The following is a 24471-nucleotide window of genomic DNA, read 5'->3' as shown; positions in this document are numbered from 1 at the left end:
AATGGTTAAAAATTATAGATTGTTGAGGCCCTGCCTTGAATACTAACCTTTTAAAAAAAATAATAATTTATTGAGAATTTCACACATGCATATAAGGTGTTTTGATCAAATCCATGCCCACTCCCTCCTCTCCAAGTCCTCCCATATCTCCCCGTCACTTTTTTCTGATAACGTCACGTACTCTTTCTTCTTCTTTTATTTATTTATTTTTATGGGGCTTTTGGCTACTCTAACATTCCCCTCTCTGAAGAAGTAACCCTAAAATCTTTTAAGGGTTAGATACAAGCTCCCAAATACTTTCAACATTTTTGGCCTTTGGAACAGAGTATGTTGCTAACAGGCCCAAGAACATTGTAGGTTTTAGCCAAGAAACTGGCTACTTTTCTTTGGGGTCTTTTTACCCCAACTGCCTAGCCAATTCCTACCTCCTATTCTTATCACACCATCCTCTGAAGACGTTACCTAAATTGCCAATAGGGAATCGGGATGCAGACTGCTCTGGCTTCTTCCATGCTGAACAGGGAATACTAACCTTTTAACAATTGCAAAGAAACTACAGATTAACATTTTGGTTAAGGGAGATGGGAAGTAGAGAGTGTAATGGAATACACCGAATAAGAGAGCAGAAGTTGGGACTAACTTGGAAAGGCAAGAGAACCTCAGGAGCAAGGGGTGGGGGGCCAAAATAGGAAGGGAAGTGGTGATGGGTGAGGGTGCGGAATTAATGAGAACAGAGTGTAATGATACATAAGGATATGTCAAGATAAGACCTTTTACTTTGTACATCAACATAAAAAATAATTAAAAATAAAAAGATAATAAAAGATTTGGGAGAAAAGTAGCTTAATCTGGAAAAGTGAGCAATTCTGTCCAGAAAAGTAAACCAGGCTAGTGGAAGAAGGTATTTAGAAAATGCCTAGGATGATAGCATTCCTCGATCTGTTTCCTGATTGTGGATGTGATATGGCCAGCTGCTTCAAGCTCTTCCTGCCTTGACTTCGTTGCCAGGATGAGCTGTAACCTTGATCTATAAACCTCTCTGTAAAAGCCTTCACAGATATGCCCAGAGGTGCATCTCTTCCATGATTCCAAATTTAATCAAGTTGACAATGGAGATTATCATAAAGCAGCCTTACTCCCAGACTGAGTGATCTAGGGCTGTTTCCTGAATGGTTTGTCTCCCCAGTCATTGTCCACAGGACTCTGAGAAGTCGTAGGAATAGGTAGACAAAGACTCGAAGCCCAGCTTCATCTCTAACATTGTGGAAAAGGACTATACATCATGGGGTGGAGCCCTATGCTCCCCTATACCACTAGGACAGAGCTCAGGGAAAGTGACCTCCTGGGATATCCATGTTGGGTTCCTCTTCTTTTTCAAAAAATATTTTTGTAGACAGGCATGGTGGCACACACCTTTAGTCCCAGCACTTGGGAGGCAGAGTCTGAGTTGGAGGCCAGCTTGGTCTACATAGCGAGCTCAAGACCAGCTAGAGCTATAGGGAGACCCTGTCTCAAAAAGACCAAAACAAACAAACAAACAAACAAACAAACACAATATATTGTGCTTGTTTCTGTGGTGTGTGTATGCATGTTCTCACATATGGGGACATACATGTATGTAGGTGCTGATGCACATATGGGTGTGTGCATGTGAAGCTCTAAGGTTGACAAGCCAGCAGCCCCTGGTCTAGACTTTTCTCTCTGGTCTCCAGGCCATCCTGCTGCTTTCCTTCCTAGTGGCCCTGAGCTGGAATTGCAGTGCTGCCCCTCCAGCCCATGAGGTGGCTTTTATCTGTGACAGCAGCTCCCTTGGCAGAAGTGCCTACGTGTTGTTTTACGCATTCATGTCCTTACTTATTTAACCCTCCCAGCTATCCATTTTGCTATTGAGAAAATGCATAAAGAATGCTATTAAGTAGCTTGCCTAAACCATCTTCCCTGTACAGGGCTCTCTGACAACCTCAAATACCTATTCTTCCTTTAAAAAGAAAAAGGACCAGGTGTTGGTGGCACACGCCTTTAATATCAGCACTTGGGAGGCAGAGGCAGGTGCACCTCTGTGAGATTAAGGCCAGCCTGGTCTATATAGGGAGTTCAGACCAGCTGGGCTACAGGAAGACCCTGATTCAAAAAAAGAAGGAAGGAAGGAAGGAAGGAAGGAAGGAAGGAAGGAAGAAAGGAAAAAATGCCTAGGACACCACCACCACTCCAAACCACAGCTGATTTAGGACTTTGATACCCTAATTAATGCCCATCAGCATCCTCATACCACATACCTATAAATGGTTTGAACTCTTAAATAGATTTTAACTTAAGTTCACTTTTCATATAACATATAGAAATGATTTGTTTGCTATGTTGTCTTGATTTCTTCTCCCCTAAACTTTTGAAGAGAACATAAAATCCCAAGCAAAAGAATCCTTGAGCCTTGAGCCACCTTTAGCAGAAATGTTCCTGATCTGCACACCAAACTCTTGGTCAGATAAAGCATGTAGCAATATAGTCATGAGAAAGAAGGTGCAGGCATCTTTTAACCACAGTCACTAAAGACACTAGAGTGCTTTTTGACAGCTGTTGAGAATATACTCTAGAATAAGGAGTGAGTACTAATGTCTTCCACTTCCTCTGGATACTTTTAAGAAACAAGCATTCCCAATACAGTAGTAAGAGAGCAGAGGAGCCTCATTTGATGGGAAGTATATACTGAGTTCCGATCTTCTACAACCATTGTCAGATTTTTAGAACAGAGTTAGTTTCCTTTCAAAGACATCTATGGAAGATCAAGGTGCTGTTTCGGAAGCCACTGCAGTGTCCCAGATCATCAGCCTTGATACGTTTTCTCACTGAAAACCGATAGGATGATCATGATGACAACAATTGTACCTACATCTAATCTAGCGCTTCTCAGGTGGAGGAAGGGGCAGGCGATGAGCAGCAACCAAAGAACCTAGTTTTAGCATCTAGATCATATGGCTGGTGGGCTCAGGGTCAGAAGGAGACTGACTTCAATGTAGGCAAACAATCTGGTAGTTTGTAAATTGATGTTATTTTTATTTTGTTTTTGTGAAATAAGTGTTCAGTGTTATCTACAGGAGTATTTAGTACTAACATGGGAAAAGCACTTTGTGCTTTAAGTCTCTAAATGTTTTCTTCCCTGGTCTCACTTTGCCATTTACCTCTTGCCTGGATATTGCTACTCAAGAATCTACCTTGGTGTCTTTTCATGCTGTCCTCCAAAGCAATTTATTCCTATTTTCCATACACTATTAAGACGTATGTCAACAGAAGACCAGAAATGTAGAAATATGTACATATACACAATAGAGTTTTATTCAGCCATAAAGAAGAATGAAATTGTGTTATTCACAGGAAAATGGATACAATGAGAGATGAACATGTTAAGCAAAATTAGCCAGACTTAAGATGACATCCATGGTTCCTCTTATTTTGCAGATCTTGGATTTCATATACATAAATAAAATCACATATATATACACATACATGTAGACGTATATGTGTATAATTACATGAAAACAAAAGCAAGACTAGAAGAAGGGAGGACACTCAGCAAGAGGGAGAAGGAAGGAAAGAGGAGGATGAGGGAGATGAATATGCGAAGTACATAATATACTTGGATGAAATGTCTTTATGAAAACCATCACTGTGCACAATGAATGTGTACCAATAAAAAAGAAGTGTGGTCCTGAAAGAATGGCTTGAAAACACTTTTCTCCATTGCTTCATATTTCTAAATAAATTTAGAACCTAAGATCTAAACTACAGAATTACTGGCACTACACTATAGGAAGTGACCCAGCTGACATCTACATTTAATGTGAGTCTGAGAAGGCTTTCCTACCCGACAACTCCCCAGCTTAACTGGTCTACTAATTTAATTTGGTTCTCGATGGGCTGTACTATTAGATCAACTAAACGTCACAGACTGTCAGACAGTCAAAAATCTTTGACACTGTGGTTCTAGCTGGGACCAAAAAGAAAAAGAAAACAAAGGTTAACAAATCAAAAGTAAACAAGTGAGCAAAAGCGGGGTTGGAAGTAAAAAGCTGGGTTTTTTGGGGTTTTTTTGGTTTTTTTTTTGGTGTTGGGACTAGGGAACCTGAACCAAGCAGAAGGATACAAGGAATGAAAGGCGAACGCTGAGGTATCTGAGTCCTGTGAGACTGCAGTAGATGACCGTGAAGTGTCCTGGGCTTATCTGTGCTTACCAGGGACTCCAATATGAATTACAGGGTTAGCACCACTTAAAGGTTGAAGAAGGCACATTCCAAGTTATTGTGAAAAGTAGATAAAATCATGTCTGCAAAGTTTCTTGCAGTTCCTCAGCCACTGAAGCAAGGCTACCATGACTATCCTAAGTACCAGTATCTCCTAATGACAGTTTGCTCAGTGCTTTGGATTCTCTGAGACTATAATTAAATCTAGAGAAAGACCTTGAGGATATGAACTACAGAGATAGAATTGGAAACCAGAACTGAGTTCATATCTCAACTGTATCACTCAGTAAGCTCTATAAGCTTAGTCAATCAATGCTGAGCCTCGGTTGTTCTATTCTCTAAAAGGGGAATAAGAATAGCTTGAAAGGACGTGAGATTGAAGGCAGTATTCATAAAGGGCCTGGCCCATAAACAGTCAATAAATGTCATTTTCACTGTCATTATTTTTATCACTGAGCTGTTACCCTGGGCCCTTCGAAGACCTACCTCCTAGGAAGGTTGCCTTTAGCATAAAGAATGATTCCAGAGGAGGACATCTATTCAAGCTCGTTACCATATCATTTTTAACTCTTATGATGATAGCAGAGAAATCCTTGGGTCACCACCAGACTGTAGCTTCAATTCAGTTATGCCATATTCCCAGGCAAGCAAAGAAGCTAAATGTACAGAGAATTTAGACAATTTCTTTTGTCTGATTTTGTTTTTCTTTTCTTAATGGAAGGAAAACTTTTTATTGACTTGAAGTTTTGGGATTTGCATGTTCTAAATTGAGTATGTGTCTTCAAAGATTAGAAAAGAAGATTCGAACATCCCAGATTGTGAGAGAAAGGGAAGGAGTATTTCACATGTCTGTGGGAAGAGGCAGAAAAAATGTCTCAGTAAAGACTCCCTCCTGAGAGACTGACTGAATGGTACTGAAGTCTGGCTGAAGTTCACAGACTTTTACAGACTCACAGAAGGTGCCAGGCAAGTGTGGGGACAGCAGATAGAGAGACTTTTCTCTTGATTCTAGTCATGCTCTGGGAAAAGGCTGAAGTGTGTGTGAATCCAAGTTCTAGAAGTTTCTCAGGCAAGCCAACCACGAGTCTCACAGGAATCCAGCTTCTGAGATAGTAACAACAAGGCTTGACACAGACCACAGCACAGATGCTTGTTAGTCACCCTGACAATGTACTTCACCTATTGGGCGCATCTCCACCAAGTGTCTAGGCCATCCTCACAGATGTATCTCCACGGTCAGACTCCCTGCTCAGAAAGAATAAATATTTGGAAAATTAATGTATAATTTTCCTTCCCCATGCAGCCCCTCTATGCTCTGTCAGACATAACTTGAAAAATGTGTTTCTCAAGCATTTACCCTTCTCTTGGGGAGAAAAAGATGTGCACATTGTGCTAAAGATGGCAACAGCTGTCTCCTAAAAGCTCCTATCATGTTCCATATTGCCTAGAAACCCGTCAGTCCTTCTCCTGCAGCCGGGAGACTGATGCCTCCCCAGCCCCACATACTCAAAACCTAGAGCACTGCATCTCAGAAAGAGATTAAAGTAGGAGCTGGAAGCATACCCAACCTGGGGATTTACAGATGTTCAATAAAACCTGCAGACAGCCCACCAAAACCCTTGCACAGAGCTGGAAGGGCACGTATCCAGCTCAGCTGGAAACGGGTCCATAGCAAGGAGAGGAACAAGAATCGCGGCTGCTCCAGATGCGTTAGTTATACGAGATGCTGAGGGCTCAAAAGGCATTTTTCAAGAATAGTTACTTTTCAGTCCATCGCAGGCTGTTTTTGAACTTCAGAATTCTCACGTCGCCATTAAAACATTCGCTTCCGCAAGAGCATTTAGCAGATATCTTACTGCCAAAAAACAGTAAGATGCACAAGCCGAGACCGGTTTGATGTGAGACAGAGAACACAAATATCCCGAGAAACCTCTGAGCAGCTGACCAGGGCTCTCGGCTCCAACCAAGCATTTCTGTCTTATTATCCTTCCCCTGATCACCCTATTTGGACACATTTGGAAGATGCATTACTCACCCCACCCTATATTCCCCAAATACAGCAGATGGCTCAGCCGTAGTGTTTCAAATCCAATGTTAGGTAGAGAGGGAGCCTGAGCCCAGAGCATCTGGATTTTTCTACAAGCAGAACACAGAGCAGTTGAGAGTGTTGGAGAGAACCAAGGTGAGCCAGTACTCAGGGATTGGTCAAGCCCTTGTAGCCAAAGCAGAAAAATCACCTCCCCGTCACATGACCATTTTTTTCTTGTACCTAAGTGGAAAGTAAAGATGCGGACTCCCAGAGGAAAGTAAATGTGTTAGCTTCCAGCAGCTAAGAATTCAGGTGAAAAAGAATCTCTTTCTTCGACACGCACTGACAAAATGCTGTCACAATTATTCTATCTAAATTATTTAAAATAGGGTATTATATGTAACTTATCAATGACAATAAAAATAGTGGAGTTCAGTGGAATAATGATGTTTTTCAAAAACCTCAATGGCACACATTCACAAAACACAAAAAGCGTTTTAGAAAATGCAGTTTCTCTTTAGCTTTCAGGCACAAAGTTGTCCAATGGTGAGGTAAAGGTACAAACATAGAAATTACTTGTCTTGTCAATAACTGAAAAAAGATAGAGGGCCCAAGTAAATTGATATTGTCCACTTGGATATCTGTCAGCTTCATCACACTGCTAGCATGTTAGTGACAGTGAGCCACCATGAGGTCTTGGCCAAGCTGTCCAACCTTCTCCATAGCTTCATTTTGTTGCTTTGTCAAATGAAAGGGTAAGGCTGTGCTGACTCAGAGGCCTCTTCTTGCTCTAATATTCTGATACATGAAATTCCATATAATTTACTAATACATGTAAACCACTTAATGCGGATAGGTGCGGTGATGGCCAACCTTGATCGTCAACTTGACACATCTGGGAAGAGGGAACCTCAACTGAGGAATTTCCTCCATTAACCTGGCCTGTGGGCATGTCTGTGGAGCATTTTCTTAACTGCTGAATTGATGCAGGAAGGCCAGCCCACTGTGTCTAGCACCATCCCTAGGCAGGTGGATCTGGACTGCATTAGAAAGGGAGCTGAGCATGAGCCTGGAAGCAAGTCAGTAAGCAGCATTCATCCATGGTCTCTGATGTAGTTCCAACCTCCAGGTTCCTGCCTTGAGCTCCTGCCCTGGCTTCCTTTGATGATGGGCTACAATCCGCAAGCCACATAAACCCAGTCCTCCTCAAGTTACTTTCAGTCATAATTTTGTCACAGCGACAGAAGGCAAATTAGAGCAGAAAGTGGTACTAGAGAGTGGAGGATTGCTGTAATGGACTTGACCACGTTTTCTGGGAGGATTGTGGAAGTGGTAGAATTTAAAGATGCAAAAGCCATTCACTGCTAGGGGTTAATGGGCTTTTCTGTGGGAGCATGGAAGATAAGGATGCAGAGAGAAATGCAGACAATGGAGGCCTGGTTTGAGAAGTTTCAGAGGGAAATTTGAGGATCTGTCAAAGACTGCCAGGGTTGTTCATGTGATATATTTGAATTAAGAATCTGTGGAAGTGAAAACTCTGATTTACTGGGATGATGGATGCTGGTTAGCTGGAACTGAAAATCAGCTGCGATTAATAAGAGACCAGAATTACTGGGGCAGAATTTCCTGGGAAGTGCTTCCTTGGGGTTAGCACACAGAAGCTGAGGGCCAGGAGAGGCCAGTGCTGCATTTGACACTGGAAACCAAACTTGACAATGCACAAGTCTCCCATATAGTACTAGTTTTAAAGGCATGAAGGGATGAAGGCATCATAGAGGGATGCTGAGGCTTACCATCTTAAGAGAGACTGTTGGTATAGGGGCAGCATCAGTTTCAGTGAGGACCCCAGAATTCGGGAGGTGCTGGAACCATGGGACAACCTCCAAGAATATCAGCAGATGTAGAGTGAAGCATACGTGAGCCTACCGAACAAGCTGTGTGTGCTGCAGATGGTAGAGTCAGAGAAGTTGGACTGTGCAAGCCCTTTGGAGGCCAGAAGATCATGAATGAGTCTTAGATGTTGGGACATTGAGCTTTTTAGGTTGCTGGAAGAGGGGTTAGCTTTGAAATGACTGTAACAGTGCCCTAATTCTTCCCTTTTAGAATAAGAAAGAATATAAGTTATTTTGGGTTTTATGAGAGCCCACAATAGGAGACTTTGGATATTTTAAAGAGACAATTAACTTCTAAAGTGTTAAAAATTTACAAAACCATGGGACTTTTAAATTGAACTGTGTTTTATATTAATGATATTAGCATGATATCTTGGGGACAAGGAAAGTTTTTATTTTAACAGTGATGTGCTAATGTGTCAGGTTGACAAGAAGTGGACTTGTAATGGCTAATTTTGGTTGTCAACTTAGTGCACAGGGGAAGAGGGAAACTCAGTTGAAGAATTTCCCTCCATTATAATAGTGTGATGACATATCTATGGGTATTTTCTTGATTACTATTTGATATAGTAGGGCCTGGCCCACTGTGAACAGTATCATTCCTAGGCAGGTGAACTGGGCTGTATAAGAAAGATACCTGAGGGCTGGAGACATGGCTCAGTGGGTAAAAGCATTGGCTACTCTTGCAGAGGACCTGGGTTCAATTCTCAGCACACACATGGCGGCTAACAAGAGTCCATAACTCCAGTTCCAGGGGAATCTGATGCCCTCGTCTGACCTCTGCAGGCACTGCACTACATAGGTACACTTACATACATGTAGGTAATACACTCATGCACATACAAAAAAAATAAGAAATAAGAAAGGTAGCTGAACATGAATGGGGAAGCCAGTAAGCAGCTTTCCTCTTTATTTTGTGCTTCAGTTCCTGCCACCAAGCTCCTGCCTTGAGCTCATGTCCTGGCTTCCCCCGATAATGGGCTATAAACTGTAAGATGAAGTAAACCTTTCCTCCCCAAGATGCTTTTGGTCATGGAGCTTATCACAGCAACAGAAAGCAAGCCAGAGCAAGTGTGAGTAAGTGATGGATGCTATCATTAATATAAAACCCTGTCAGATCTAGCATTGCTGTTATAGCAAGTACTCTGTGAACCATTACTTGAAGATCAATGCTGAAAGCTCAGACCTAGAACTTTAGCTCAGCTGGAGTCCATGGGGAAGCAGGGAGCAACTGCTAGTGTCTTTGCCTCACTGCTGGGAAGGGGGCTGGGAAGGGGGCGAGTGACACAGGAGCATGGTGTCTTCCTGCAGTTTCATTTAGTGATTGTCCCCATTTCTGAAATCTTTTTCTAAACATCTACTTCTCTTGGCTCTTAAACTTATTAAAATTAATACACATTTGGGGGATCACACATTTTTAGAAGCAATGGCTGCTTGAAATAGCCTAAAAATAAACCACCAATAACAATATAACACAAAATTTAAGCATATAAGTGCCTACTTTAGTGTCCCTCACTGTCAGTAAATGTACTCATTTCATAGACTGTCCACACCAGAAAACTTTCCTTTCTCCTCTTCCTCACCCAATAGCTACACCATGCCCTGCTTACTGGTACCCAGAATGAGAATATTTATTGAATCAACAACTGTAGCTAACAACAACCACATGCTTGCTGTTTCAGAAATCCTTTTCAACAGTTCCTATGCACTCATATGGTATTCATAACAACTGTTAGTCTGTTTTATATTGCTATGATCAAATACCAGAAACTGCATAGTTTATAAAGAACAAAAAGGTATTTCTTCATGGTTCTGGTAGCTAGGAGATCCAGCTGAAGTGCCTCCATGCTGTGATTTCTGATGGCAAAAGACAAAGGAACAAAAAGAGGACAAACTCAACCTTTTCACTGGTAATAATCCTACCCGAGAAGGTAGAATGCTCGTGTCCAAATCACCCCTTAAAGGTCTCATGTTTCAACCTGAGTTCAGAGAGACATCCAAACTATAGGTAATTCCATCATCCATTTAACAGGTTCGGAAACTGAGGCACAAAGAGATGAAGTGACTTGCTCAGAGTCACATGACTAGTAGATGACATAACTGCTTCTCAGAGCTAGGCCATTTGGCTGCAGAGTCCAGTACTTAGTAAGTAATCTTATTGTCTCTTTTTGTCTTGAAACATTTAGGTTTAATCTATCTTCTGGAGCCAAGTCATTGCATGTTGGGTAAAAGAGGCAATATATTGTTCACACTTGCTCCTACAAATGTTTTTCCTTGGTTCTTGAGATTGGATGGAAGTAGGGATGTCCATTTGCCAACACTACCCTGGGGCTGCTGAATTGTCAGGGTTACCTCAGTTGAGCAGTGGAATGGAAACAAATTGATGGATTGGAGAAATGTTTTGGAAAAGAATCAGTCTTTGTGTCTAGTTAGATGAAGAAAGGAGGTAAAGACCTCCTCACAATGTGTAGAAAGGCCAGAAAATGGTAATTTCACCAAGAGAGCGTAGTGGGTTTGATGGAAATGGGGCCTACCTACCTACAGCTTACAGTCTAAGGGAGACTCAAAATTAGAGCTCATATGCTCTTTCAAATTCATAGAAAAGAAAGTTTGCTCAGAGTACATCAAATACTTGCATGAAAATGACCTTATGTAACCCAGTACAATAAAAGAAAAGAATAAAGTAGAAAGTAATGCATAGAATAGAACATGGGGAAGAAAGCAGGTCTTCTTCGAGGTAGGAAAACAAGCAATTGGGCTTTTATCACAGAAGCCAAGAAGCAATGAATTTCTCTAAGAATGGGGCCCATAAACATTAGATACTAAGACATTCTATGACTTAGCCTATAGGTGGCCGTGACAGTTTCAGAGGGCTAAATCTGTACCATGATCAAGGTGAGCGGAGGAACAAATACACAAGGCTTGAGGAAGCACTGAAAAAACAACCCAGACCATCCTTTCTTCAAAGTTTGGAAGGGAAGGAAAGAAATTAGAGGTTAGACTGAAAAGGAAGTTTCAAGAAGGCTTTTCTAAGATAAGGCAAAGTGTAACTCCTTTGTGGTCTAAGGAGAGAAATCATTGCAGGCAGAGGTTAAAGATACACAGGAGAAGGGCACTGCTGACAGTGAGAGGCCTGGGGAAAGAGACAGAGCAGCAACAGCAAAGGTTACCAGAGCCTCCGAAGACACACATGAACTGCAGCTAGAGAAGTGTGTGTGTTGTTTGAGGAAGACAGGGAAGTAACCAGGTGACCTTTCTAAAGATGGAATGAGGTCAGGAAGCTGTTCAAGCTCCCTCCAGGTGAGCATGCCTGAACCCCTACTCCCGGCCACCACCGCCGTACAGAGAGAGCTATAGACTACAGAGCATCCTGAAACTGTCTGTTATTACAAATTCAATACACAAATAGTATTTGCAAAGGCACACCCACAGTTCTCTCAAGAAATCAATAGAAAGTATTAAGTGATTCTGGTTTTTCTTTTACTACCAGAAACAGGGGGAAAAAAATCTAGTAAGCTGTTTGGAAAGATATCACTTAAATTAATTACCTCCAAATAATTCAATTTGTTTTCAAATGCAACAAAACAGGAATATCATTTTAATTGTTTGTCCTAAATGGATGTGTCTCTACTGTAATCAATGCATAAGAGGGAGGGAAAGTAAAAGTAAAGCAAAGGTAGTGATATTACTGACCACCTACCGTGTTCCAACTACCTTAGATCAGGCAGAAGATGCCCTTTGTCATTGAACTCTAACACCTTACAAGGTAGATATTGTCACCTTACTCCAGATGGAGCTGAGGCTCAAGCATGTCCTCCTGAATGGTCCCCCTCTATTATCACTTGCTAGGATAGTCATGTCAGGAGGCTGATTTGACACCCTCTTCAGCACTCCTGTCACCATAAAAGCCCTGAGCACTAGGCTGACTAGAGGTTCTCTTTCCCAGGATTTATTTTCAGAAGGACCTTGGGGTTCATCATTCACATGCAGCCATCTGAAGCCGACAACTCAGAGGCTCTCTTTGTGCACCATCTATCTCTCTTGAAGCTGTCTGGCCCTTAGATTCTGAGGAAGGAGCACACTCAAGAGACTTGATGGCATTCTTCTGTCTACTAGCCATAGCTCAGTGGATGTCTCAGGGTAGAATATCTAGTCCAAGGCCAAGGGTCAGTTAGCTGCTCTCTAACAAAATTCCAACTGTGATACAGATAATATACCACTCTAATGGGCTCTGTAAAAAGAGCCATGCAGGTTTGGGGTTGGATCTGGTATAGAATCAAAGCCATGAGGAAACTCTAAGGTGGGCTGTGAGGGCAAGATACACAAACAGGGGTAGGAAAAAAGCAATCCACAAAGCGCAACAGAAATAGAGAATCAGAGGTAAGAGTCCACATGACTCTAGGGAAAGAAAGCATTTCCATTCCTGACTCCTGTACCTTCGGGTCTACCTGCACTTAATCTTGGGCCCTCCTGGTTCATGATACTGTGATTACGATGTTGCCTTACACAAGCCCTACTATTTGAGAAGGTATTTGTTGTCTGCAAAGTTGTTGACTAATCACTTAACACAAAACAATGTATTAACAATAAAACAACATTAGCTAGCATTGAGCGCTGTACATTTCAACTGCTGTGTATTCGTTAACTCATTCAATCCACACAAAAGGTGTCAATTTTACACATTTCATAGAGAAAGAAATTGTGCTACAGAGAACTTAGCACATAAATGTCTTCAAAACCCCATTGCAAATTCATTCCCCAACATGTCAGCACCCACTTTCACCCCAAAATAAACTCTACTTTGCCTGTGTTTCAACTCAGAGCTAGCTCAGGTCTTAAATCCAAGAGGGTTTTCTAACCAGTTTAATTGGTGGGTTGGGAATAATTCATTTCTTTTTCAACTGTAGAAACCAGTTGAAAATAGCTACAGAAAACAAAATTTATTCCTGAACCAGAAATTAAAACTTAATAACGTGCAAGCAAATTGCATTGAGCTTTTATCACATTTTGCCCTTGCTGAACATTCTTGGCTCTAGCAGCTGCTCTGTGAGATGTAACTGTCACTACAGTGAATAAATAAGCAACTATTGCTGTGATACAGCTGCCCTCATAACAGCATTAGGATAAAGCCCTTAGTGGAACCACAGCCCGGAAGAGACCTGCATTCCTGTTGAATACGGATGCCATCTCCAGCAATCATGCCCATCCATGAAAAAAGGTGAATGGGCTGTATACTGGAAAGCTACTGTTCTCCACCCAGCAGGTTCCAGTCCTGGACATTTTTAAATTTATTTATTTTTATCTTATGTGTATGAGTGTTTTGCCCACATGTATGTAAGTGCATCATGTGCATGCAGTGCCCAAAGAGGCCAGAAGAGAGTGTCAGATCCCCTGGAACTGGAGTTACAGCTGCTGTTGGCTACCTTGTGAGTGCTGGGAACTGAACCCAGCTCCTCTGCAAGAGCAGCCGGAGTTCATAACTGCTGAGCCATCTCTCCAGCCCCTAGTCCTGGGCATGTTTCTGACCCTGACTTCACTCTGATCCTGTGGGGAAGTTGCCACTTCTCTGCATCACCCTGTGTATTAGTCAGGGCTCTCTAGAGGAGCAGAGCCAACAGAATGAATATATATTACAAAAGAGGGTTCATTAGATGGGTTTACACAATGGGGGTGGGTAGTCCAGCCATGGCTGTCTCCATGCTAGAGAAGTTGCTCGGTCCATAAGACTGGATACCTCAGCAGTCCTAACCTGGTGCTGAAAACCGAAAGGATTCCAGGATAGTTGCTGGTCTTCATTCCACATTGGCAGGCTGAAGGAACTAGGTTCGGATGTCAGTCAAGAGGGGTAGCAGTAGAAACAAGAATGGGATAATTACACTCACCATCAAGAAACAAAGGCAGGCAGCACAGCCTTTCCCCCAGACTGTTTTATAAGTGGGCTATTGCTGAAAGACCCACTCTAAGGGAGGGTCTTCCCCCCACTTGGTTGGTGACCTTCCTTTCTGAAGGTCACCTCACAGACCTGCCCAGAGACTTGTCTCTTAGTTGAGTCCAGATCAAATCAAATTGACAATCAAGAAGTGTCATCATACATTGCCTCCATGGAAACAGCCATTTGGTTCACATCAGACCAACCAGAGTCTTTTCTCGGGATTTTGTACACTGGAACTGAGAAAGAATCAGTATTTAGGAATAAAATACTTAAAATGAACAAATCAGGAGCTCTCCGTAGACCTTGCTCCCCTCACAGGAAAGAAAGCAGCCTTCAAAGAGAGAAAGATGCCACATCCAGACAGATAGAAGCATGCAAATCCTTCCTGATGGCAATCTCTGGTCTCAACTCTACCACTGTTCCCTCAGTTCCCCTTTGGGTTGCATAGGCCAAAAAACCTCCTTTGCCTAAATTGGTCTCAATTTCTGTCCTTTCCATCTAAAAGGTAAGATCCTAATAAAAAAGGTCCAATAGACCCTTACCATTTACTTTTGATTTCTTGACATTTTTTTAAGACAGGACACACTTTCTGTTTTGCGTAGGAACTGACATTATAGTGTGCTGCTTCTTTTCCCACTGACTTTCCTCTGACTAACATCCCCTTTCTACCCAGATTAGCTTTCCAACTCCACAAATCTTGTAAATGTCTACCACATATCAATCTACCACACCTTGGAAATATCATTTATGTATGTGATGGGTTTGCACAACATAGCCATATTCAGCAGCCTGCTGCTGATAACCACTATGGACTTTTGATGTTGCAAGGAGCTTCACTGAGCTGTTCCATTAACAGTGTTCATGTGTTTATGGAGGACAAAATGTTCTGCAAATGAACCAGTGGGACATATAAGGACAGAACATCATACTCCATGACCATAGACCCATTTGACACCATGACATGGGCCAGCTATCTCAAATGTGGGGTGTCAGAGGCAAAACAGTATTGACTAAGCCTGTGGGAAGATGAAGTGCATTGAAAGCTGGAAAGCACTACAACAGAAAGCTTGATTACTCAAGTTCTCCCCCCTTAGTCTGTGGTACCAGTGAAAAAGGGGTGAATCTTTATCCTATCATTCTCCTCATCAACAGCAGTCTATATAATATTTCAGTCATATTTCAAGGCGAGAAGCTTCCACCACATGTGCTTACTAGGTAAGCACAGTCAGTCCAAACGAACAAAAGGGAAATGGTACCAGAACCTCTCCCATCATGAGTGTTCTTTGGAGAAGCCTTTTGGGTTAAGCTCTCACTTATCATATTTACTGAAAATAAAGATCCCCAGACCTGATTCGGATTTTTTTTTCAATCTACAATTTTACCATGCACATCTAACAATTTCAGGTCAGTAGGCCCCTAGATCATATCTTGTAAAATACTGAGAAACTTGACTACAAACCCCAAAATTTCTTTAAGGCAGTGAAAGCAATTTCTTTTCTTCTAGCATCTTTGAGGCAGTGAAGGAAGGAAACAAAGAAAGGGACAATTTCTACTTCTTGTAGAATGGATGACAGTCAAAGAAAAACACCCATCAATTTCTAACCTGTCTCCTCACCACTGACATCTTCTGCATGGAGCAGGAGGGAAGACCAAGGAGCACGCAGCCAGATGTGGGAAAGTGGTGCTGAAGAGGGGCAGCCGAGAGAGGAGGCTCACACAGGCAGGAAGGGGGCAAGGCAGACCACTGCCACACGCTCCTCACCATGGCTGTGATGAGGATTATAGTTCAGCCAGGGGATGAACCCACAGAATCTGAGGGAACCTAAAACTCCCCTGAGAGACATAGAAGGAGATTTGGATAAGGAAAAAGCACATGTTGATCTCAGATCGGAAGATGGTATTAAATATTAGTTTTCCTTGTTATTCTAGAAATAAGTTTGCAAAACGATACTTAAGTTCATCTGGAAAAAAGTAAACGTGAAAATATAAGGAGAACGAGAAGGGTTATAGCTTTACCAGATGTTAAGAGGCAGTATCAAGCCAACAATTAAAAATTGTGTTGCAGATGGCAATATACTAAGGCCCAAACAAACACAGATATTTGGCATATTGTTTGGTAAATAGCAATGTATTAAATAAGTACAGTTATTGAATAAATAAATCATTAGAAAAACTTTAATGGTGTTGAGCCATCTATTAGTAAACACAAAAAACAATGTTGCCAATACAAAAACTTCAGATAAAAAAATCCAAAGAAAGCACAAAGAAAGAAATAATGCATAGCTAAGTAGAGCCCTCTCTAAATATGACTTAAAATCCAATAATCGTGTGACTTCAAAATATTAACACATGAAACCTCATTCCTTTTGATAAATGTTGCAATAAAAATTTTACAATTGGAAAAAATGATTTCATATAACAGGCTTAAGTCAATATGAAAAGAAGAAATTGGGAAAGATCATAACCTAGTCATTTATATTAAAAGAACTATACATATATGAAGGTACTGAATATTACCCATAATTAATAAATACCAATTTTTAAAAAATAGAATGGCATTTTTATAGACAAGAAATGAATTTAATAGGTTCCTAATATTTTATCTTGAATCTCATGCATTGTTTAGTGAGATTGCAAATTGTCAAAAAATTTTGGGGTATTAATTTGTCAATATTAACTCAAGTGAGAAGTGCTATGTCCCAGATCTGTGCAAGATCAAGCCAGTTAAAATCCAGCATGAACAGGGGAGAGGCCCCCCCCAAGGCCCCACCCTCAGCGGGGCAGCTATTGGTGGATGATGGTTGCAGAGAGAGGAAGAGTGACTCTCCTTTAGGGACACGGCTGTTGGCAGGTTATGCTGGCAGGTTATCCACGCCCCAGGGGATGAACCCACACCCATGCACATATGGGCAGCCTTGTTTCTAAGCTACATTAGCAAAACTTATTTTTTAGAAATGTCCACTGTGAATGTTAAAATAAATTCCTATTTTATACCTTATTGTAAAGGTTTTTTTGGAGTCTTATTTTATACTTGTTAAACTGAATGTGGGTTTTGAACTCGGGGAGGTTATCAATAATAACATAGAAGGACAGGGTGTTGGAGGAGTAATGATAAGGGGGAAGTAGAAGAAATTGGAGGAGGTAATGGTAGATGATATGATCAAAATACCTTGTCTAAATGTATGAAATTAAAGAATAAAAAAGAAATATTATTTTTTAAAAGATGCCATACCCTTTAACCACTGGATTCCAGATTTAGAGATTTATCCTACAAAAGTATTTCATTAACTGTGTAAAGATATTTGTAGAAAGATATTTACTGGCAAAAATCTAAAGATACTCTTCAGTAGAGAACCACTTAAATGATCTACCATCCATGCTATAGACTACTGTGCAGTTGCAAGAAAAAACCAAGTGACTCTACACATGTGTTTGTGGAAGATGACTGCAGAAACCATCTGGGAAGGAGCAGCTAATTTCAGAGCAGAATATTTAGCACAATTCTGGATTTAAAGTGTGATACCAAATAACCTGCCTCAGTTTACAGCAAACTCTCCTGTCGAACAACACAACCTTTGGTGAGGTTCTTAAGCCCTTTGTGCCTCCGTTTCCATATGTCTAAAATGGAAATAATAACAGCATATTCTCCAGGGGATTCCTGTGAGGACTAGATACCACCATGGTATAAAGTCCTTCACAGCACCTCACTACAATAAAGGCGTGATCCCACTCAAAAGCGCTCATCTCTGGGAAGCAGAGCAAAGTCTAAAGCTCACTTTGAACTTTTATTCAACCTTTCCTTGCTGTTTGATTTTCAGCTCAAGTATACTATGACTTTTATAATTAAAAATTTCTCAATTTAAACTTAAAGAATCATACCCGAAATTGATTTTAAAAGGCTCTTCCTGAGTATTTCAGTATTTGTCATATTTTCAAAGTTAAATTCCTCTCTATAGCAGTGTCTTTAGTCTTTCCTCAAATAATAAAACCAAACAGCAGCTCCCCACATCTCTAAATCCTGTACCACCCACCCATCCAGGAGGGCTGAAGTTGCCTGGTAAAGGATAACAATGCTGAGACATGAATCTTTGGTTGTCTTACTTGTCGTTATAATAAACCATTATTTATTCATTCTCCAGGGTACGTGAGACAGACTGACCTTGGAAGCATTCTTCAGGACCAAGAAGACTATAAGCCAAATATCTAATCATCAGAATCAAAATGTGATTTTTGAATCACCAGAAAAATCGGTCTTTTCTGCTGCCAAATGATCCTCCTGCTGACCACATTTTCAGTCAATCAGGATATAATCCTATCACGAGCAGTGAGGGAGCATGTGAATTGCATTTTGTTTTATAGCTGGTCTAAATGTGATTACTGCTTTCCTCACATAGCCATGCCATCAAGTCAATAAGGATTTTCTATACTGACTTTTCATGTTGCACAGACTGTATAGAGGAACTTGAGTAATTCCAATTTGCTTACACAAAACCCAGAATAGATTAGAACCTGTTTCCCTTTACTTGTTCAGGAAAAAACAGGCTATCACTTACCAGCCAGAGGGCATTCCTCTCACTTTAAATATAAGAAAACTTCATCAACCTTAACTTTACTTGAAAACAGATTTCTCTTCTAAAAATGAACTCTCAAGCTGTTTCTATTACTCAAGGCTTGGACACTGGGAGGATCACAACACTTCATGCTATTCTTTAAAAATCTTTACATTTCTTTAGGATAAATATCAGATTCCCTTTGGAATCCTAGATTTGCTAGACATGGTAATTACCAGCACACCATGGTTTTATGGACAGAAACAAGCAACAGTCAACTAGCAAAAAGATATTTCTAACATCAAACTTCAGCTTAGTCCCTGAAAGGCAGAACCTACTACTTTCTTCCCAAAGTTCCAAGGCCTTTTCTTGAGAAGACTTGAAACTTGTCACAAGAGGTAGAAAAGATTTTAAGCATTTCTAGAGTGAGAAAAGGCATATGTCACAGTCACCTTTGTAGACTAGGTTACTACTCTCTTATCCAGATGAGGTGAGGGCACATGAGGAGGAAGACATCACTCTTAGCATTGTCTGCAGATGCCTACTCCATTGTCTGTATGCTGAATATTATACAAGTGTGATAATTCAGTGTGACCTCACCCCTGGAAATATAAATACACTGAGAACCTGAGACCTTCCATCACATCTGCCTTACCAAAATCCATATGGTTAGATATTCCTTAGTGCTCAGTTAAAGGGAATATGCACACATGCTGACCTAAAATAAACAAGCACAAATATATCAGTGAATAGATACCGCACACTCGTTTCTGTATTAATAAACTAATCATTAAAGCAAATATTGAAACCAAAAAAAAACTATTTCAAAAGAGAAAAACAGCACAAATGTATCAGATGCTGTGTAATTATCTGTTGCTTAACAAATACTTAGAGACTAATTTATAAGGAAAGAAGTTTATTTTAGCTTTGGCTCTTAGAGACTGGAAGTCCATGAGGACATCATTGTCAAGAACGTAGTGCCCCTTCAGCTCAGAGCAGAAAAGCTGAAGGGTAAGAGGGAAGGCAGCCTCACTGTATAATCACTTGCTCTTTAGTAAGTAATCCAGTACCTAAATATCAAGAACTCATCGGTGTGAGAAGGCTCAAAGCCCTCTCAAGGATCTAATCACCTCTTCAAGACTCTACCTCCTAATACTGCCATAGTGGATCAGATTTCAACATGAGCTTTGGAAAAGGCAGGACATAGTCACACAACAACAGGTGCCCTCTCAAGAACTCCCCTACCACCAATTTTTCCTTACACCAAGGAATAGATAACCCACAAAGAAAATGGAAACTTTCCAAGATGAATAATAAAAACCTCACATTGATTCCAGCTGTTGCACCCATTTCACAACCGAACATCCAGCAAGTTATCAATAATCGCTATCTCTACTTCTTCATCTCCCAATCCCTGACCTGACTTTTGTTCCTACCTTTACACAGTGACTGCTCATGCCAGGATCACTCTGTGTGAACTCTGTGTTGTCAAATGCAGTGATCATTTTTCTGATCTCATTCTAATTCTTTTTTTTCTTTTTGCATGTGTCATATATACATATATATATATATTTATATATATACATATGAATGTATATGCATGTTTAATGTGGAGGGGTGCATATGGGAAGGGGTGTATATGTGGAGAGGTATATGTGCACATGTGAGTTTGTCAGCTCAAATTCTTAATTGTCATTTCTGTAGAGTACAGAAGTTTTTCACTTCTCTGCAGTCAACCCTAGTCCAAAAATACTAAAATGAAAAATCTAGAGATTAACAATAAAATTTAAATTGAGCAACATTCTAAATGATGTAATGAAATCCCCCACTGTCCCTCACCATCATTCTCAGGATGTGAATCATCCCTTTGTCTAGTGTGTCTGTGCTGTATATGCTATTTACCCACTAGTCACTTAGTAGCTGCCATCTTGGTTATGAGATCAGCTGTAACAGTGCTTGTGTTCAACTAATCCCTGTTCTACTTAATAGTCGCCTCAGGGAGCAAGAGTAATATGAAGGTTAATGTCAGCTTGGCAGCATCTAGAATCACCTAGAAGACAAACTTCTGGGTATGTCTATTGGGGACTTTCTAGGTTAGATTAATCAAGGAAGGAAGACCCACCCTAATTGTGAGCAATACCATGCCATGAGCTGGATTCTCAGATCAAACAAAAGAGAAGAATCCCCCTGAGCCAGCTGAGCATCAGCAGTCATTTCCCTACTTCCTGACCACATGTAACCAGCTGCCTCATGCTCCTGCTGCCACAACTTCCCTACCATGAGGGACTGTGCCCTTAAACTGTGAGCCAAAATAAATCCTTCCTTCATTAAAGTTGCCTTTGTCAGGTGTTTTGTCACAGCAACAAGAGAATAACTAATATAAATAGTGATACTGGCAATTTTATTACTGTATATTGTTACAATTACTCTATTTTATTATCATTATTATTGATCTCTTACTGTGCCTAATTTAAAAATTAAATTTTATCACAGGTGTAAAGGTATAGGGAAAAAACATTGCACATAGAGTTTGATACTATCTGTAACTTCTAGTTCATTTGGAACCTCAATCCTATCTGCATAGATAAGGGGAAATTCTAGAAAAGTACCTGGGTTCAGTTCCCAGCATTCACACAGCAGTTAACAACTGTCTGTAACTCCAGTTCCAAGGAATCCAAGACCCTTGGTCTCTGTGGGCACCACATGCACATGGTACACTTACATACAGGCCAAACATGCACACACATAAAATATAAATAAACAAACAGAAGTGACAAAGTGGCACCAAAACAGCCAGAGGATTATTTACCTTAGAAGTGGACTTGGAAAGTGGTGTCAGGAGGTGGCGGGGATTCTGCAGCTAATTTGTTCCCTGGCCTCAAAAGTAGTAGTGGAGCTAGCCCTTCATGGCGTCTCAACCGGGCCACTGAAAGGTGAAGGCCTTAGGGTATGTCCGTGATGTTTCTCGCACAAGATCAGAGAACTGCTGTCTTTCTGAAGGAATCTGGACATGGGAGCCATGCTTCTCAGTCACAGATGCTGCGGAGGTAAAGTAGAGGCCATGTTTGGATAACTGCCCTCCCAGGAACAACAGGAAAAGAATACATCAGCACTCCACACCAGCAAGCTACTGTAACTACTGCCCAACAGCTGCCCGAGAAGCAAAGGATGCCAACACAGAGAGCATCAATCATCAATCCTTGGAAAGCCAGATGGAAAAAAGATACTGGGAACCAGGAAAACAAATCTCCAGATCATTGTTAGAGGGTTCTCATACCAATCTTCCTAAGCTTCTGTGGGAGCCAGAACATGGAAGCTAATTTTGAAGACTTGCTGAACTTATGAAGTACAAAACCATTTTTGAAAGGTTCATTTAATTAAGCATTTTCTAGTCTCATTTTTTCCTCTTACCATCATTTGTGTTCTGAAAGTAAAGGACCAGAGGTTGCAAGGACACACTGAGAAAGAAAGGAGGGGATCATTCATCTTCTTACCAAAGTAGCTCCTGGCCAACCAGAAGCCGAGAGAGAAGAAAATACTGAATTTGAGTCAAGTTAGATATTACATAAAATTGAGTGTTCTAGTAACTAGAAAAGTCTGGGAGGGTGGGATCTCACTGTGCTTCAGATCAACCTTTTCTCTGCCTTGCTTGTCTGAGATTCTGATGAATTTGAAAATGGCTGGCGATGAAGACTAGACAAGGCTTCAGAAAGGACAAGAACAAGGCGGCTTCCTGCTTCCTTGTTCTCAATGGACTATATTTAAGGATACCTAATATCAAGAACGAGCCACAGACATTTTGGGAAGGCCATTAGCTGCAGTCTTACCATAGAGAGTACCTTGCCACAGAGGTACTTGAATTGGCAGGAAAGGTTACAGTTAAAGCTTATTACCCCACATTACTTGCAACTTTCTATTTGTAGAGGTGAAGAACTGAACTCTCTCAACAAGATTACAATGGATGCTGGTAGCCACGCTTTGTAAAGAAAGGACAACAGAAGGCTGTGTAAGGAAGCCTGGATTCCTTATTATCTCAGGACTCTGAATACTCTTAACAGCTGTCTAGTATCGGTGAGTCCAGTGGATAGAATCTGTGAAAAGCACAGTGTTGCCTTTTTGCAATTCTATTTGAGCGAGTTGGAAATTTGATTCGTTTTCCTACCAACCAAATTTCTGCATTCACCTTAATCATACGTAAATGTTACTGTGGCTTCCATACTGATTATGAAGTACTGGGTTTTGACTGAGTTGACTATTTCTAAAAAGCTGCTTGGATTTTGAGGGTGATACTGAAGTTATAGTCTCAAACATTTGGTTTTGTTCCTGTCCAAAAGGAAAGAAAGAAAGGAGAGAAGAAAGGAAGGGAGGGAGGGGGGAAGAGAGGGAGGAAGTCAGGAAGGAAGAGAGAGAAAGAAGGAAAGGGAGGGAAAGGAAAAAGGGAGGAAAAAAGGAAGGCACAAAGGAATGAAAAGAAAAGGAGGTCAGGAGTCTGCTAGGACGTTCATCTATATAAAAATAAAAGGGGGGGATCTTATCTAAATAAAGGGTAACAGCAGGGAACCTATCGGGGCTCACTGACTCTATCTCGCAAGTCACACTTACTCTAAGCACTGGTTAAACCAACACAAGGCCTGCCACATAAGCCATTCGATATTTGATCCATGTAAACAAAATAATGTCAAAATATCAGATAAATTGTATAATATTTACCACATGTCACTTTTCACATGTTCTTGTTTAATTTAATCTTCAACAACCCTGAGATGTAGGTGCTATTATTCTCTTTGTTTTAAAAATGAGGAAATGGCTTCACAGAAATGCTTCAGGAACGTCTCTGAATTGAATTGAGACACTAGACACTGAGTATCCAGAAGGAACCAAACACAGCCGAAAGGAGGAGAGCCAGGGCTCATGCCTAGGTAGCCTGGCTCTAGAGAAGCATCCCTTCCTTCTACAGGATTCTGCCCTATCATGTTAGTAACCATATATTGAACAGTGTTCCTGATGCTAGATATCCAGTAAAAGGCAAGCCAGATGCTGTCCACTGTCTTTCCCTCTAACAGTTTACATTCTATAAAGGGAAAAATTTAAAAATAAACAAACAGATACTCGAGTAAGCACAGTACGGTGCAAAGCACATGCTGGACAGTTTTAGGTGGAGAGCAGAGGATGGCTTCTCTAAGGAGATGACATTCAAGCAAGACTCTTGGTATAAAAAGGAGCAATTCAAGCACAGCTAGGGGATTTTCAAAGTCAAATACAATATCAAGTCACTGATCTTATACAATGTGCTTTAGACAGAAAGAGGGCATGCAAAGGTGACAATGTGAGGCCCTTTATGTCCTACACTTTGTGAAATGATGTCAACACTTAAGTAACAGGAAGAATGGACCTCCATGTGTACACAGCCTGTCTCCAGCTCTGAGGCAGAGGCTAGGGTGTGGGTGTTGCCTGGTCCTAAGAATTTAAAGAGCCCCTAGGATGCTCCAAGAATGTCCTTGTATTTTTTTATGGGCAGTAATTCTGTCTTCTGTTCATTTGAAAACTAAAGAAATAAAATTTGAAGGTGAGAGGAAAGGAGGAGAGACAAGCTAAACTATATTTGAAAAATGAAGGACAGGGGTCAGGCAGATGGATCAGGAGATTAAGGGACTTGCCACTAAACCTGACTCCTTGAGTTTGATCTCCAGGACCCATATAGTGAAAGGAGTGAACCGACTCCAGAAAGTTGTCCTCTGAGCTGCACAGGCATTCACTGGTGCAAATGTGCACATGCACAAAAACAATAAATAAATAAGTGTAGTTTTTTAAAAGTCTTTAAAAGTGGAAGACG

The 24471-nt window shown here is 40.9% G+C and overlaps 1 non-coding gene across 1 annotated transcript; it reads right to left on the bottom strand.

Annotated features, from left to right (window-relative positions):
• Positions 1-1156: 1156 nt before the first annotated feature.
• Positions 1157-1360, bottom strand: LOC115070503. The gene has a single exon (XR_003849657.1). It is a non-coding gene; the product is annotated as a small nucleolar RNA SNORA73 family (small nucleolar RNA).
• Positions 1361-24471: the final 23111 nt, after the last annotated feature.

The sequence above is a fragment of the Nannospalax galili genome, unplaced genomic scaffold (assembly GCF_000622305.1).
Source record: "Nannospalax galili isolate Female #2095 unplaced genomic scaffold, S.galili_v1.0 scaffold255, whole genome shotgun sequence".
Classification (NCBI taxonomy): Eukaryota; Metazoa; Chordata; class Mammalia; order Rodentia; family Spalacidae; genus Nannospalax; species Nannospalax galili.
The sequence above is the reverse complement of the archived record's forward strand: the minus strand, read 5'-3'. Positions and strand labels throughout refer to the sequence as shown.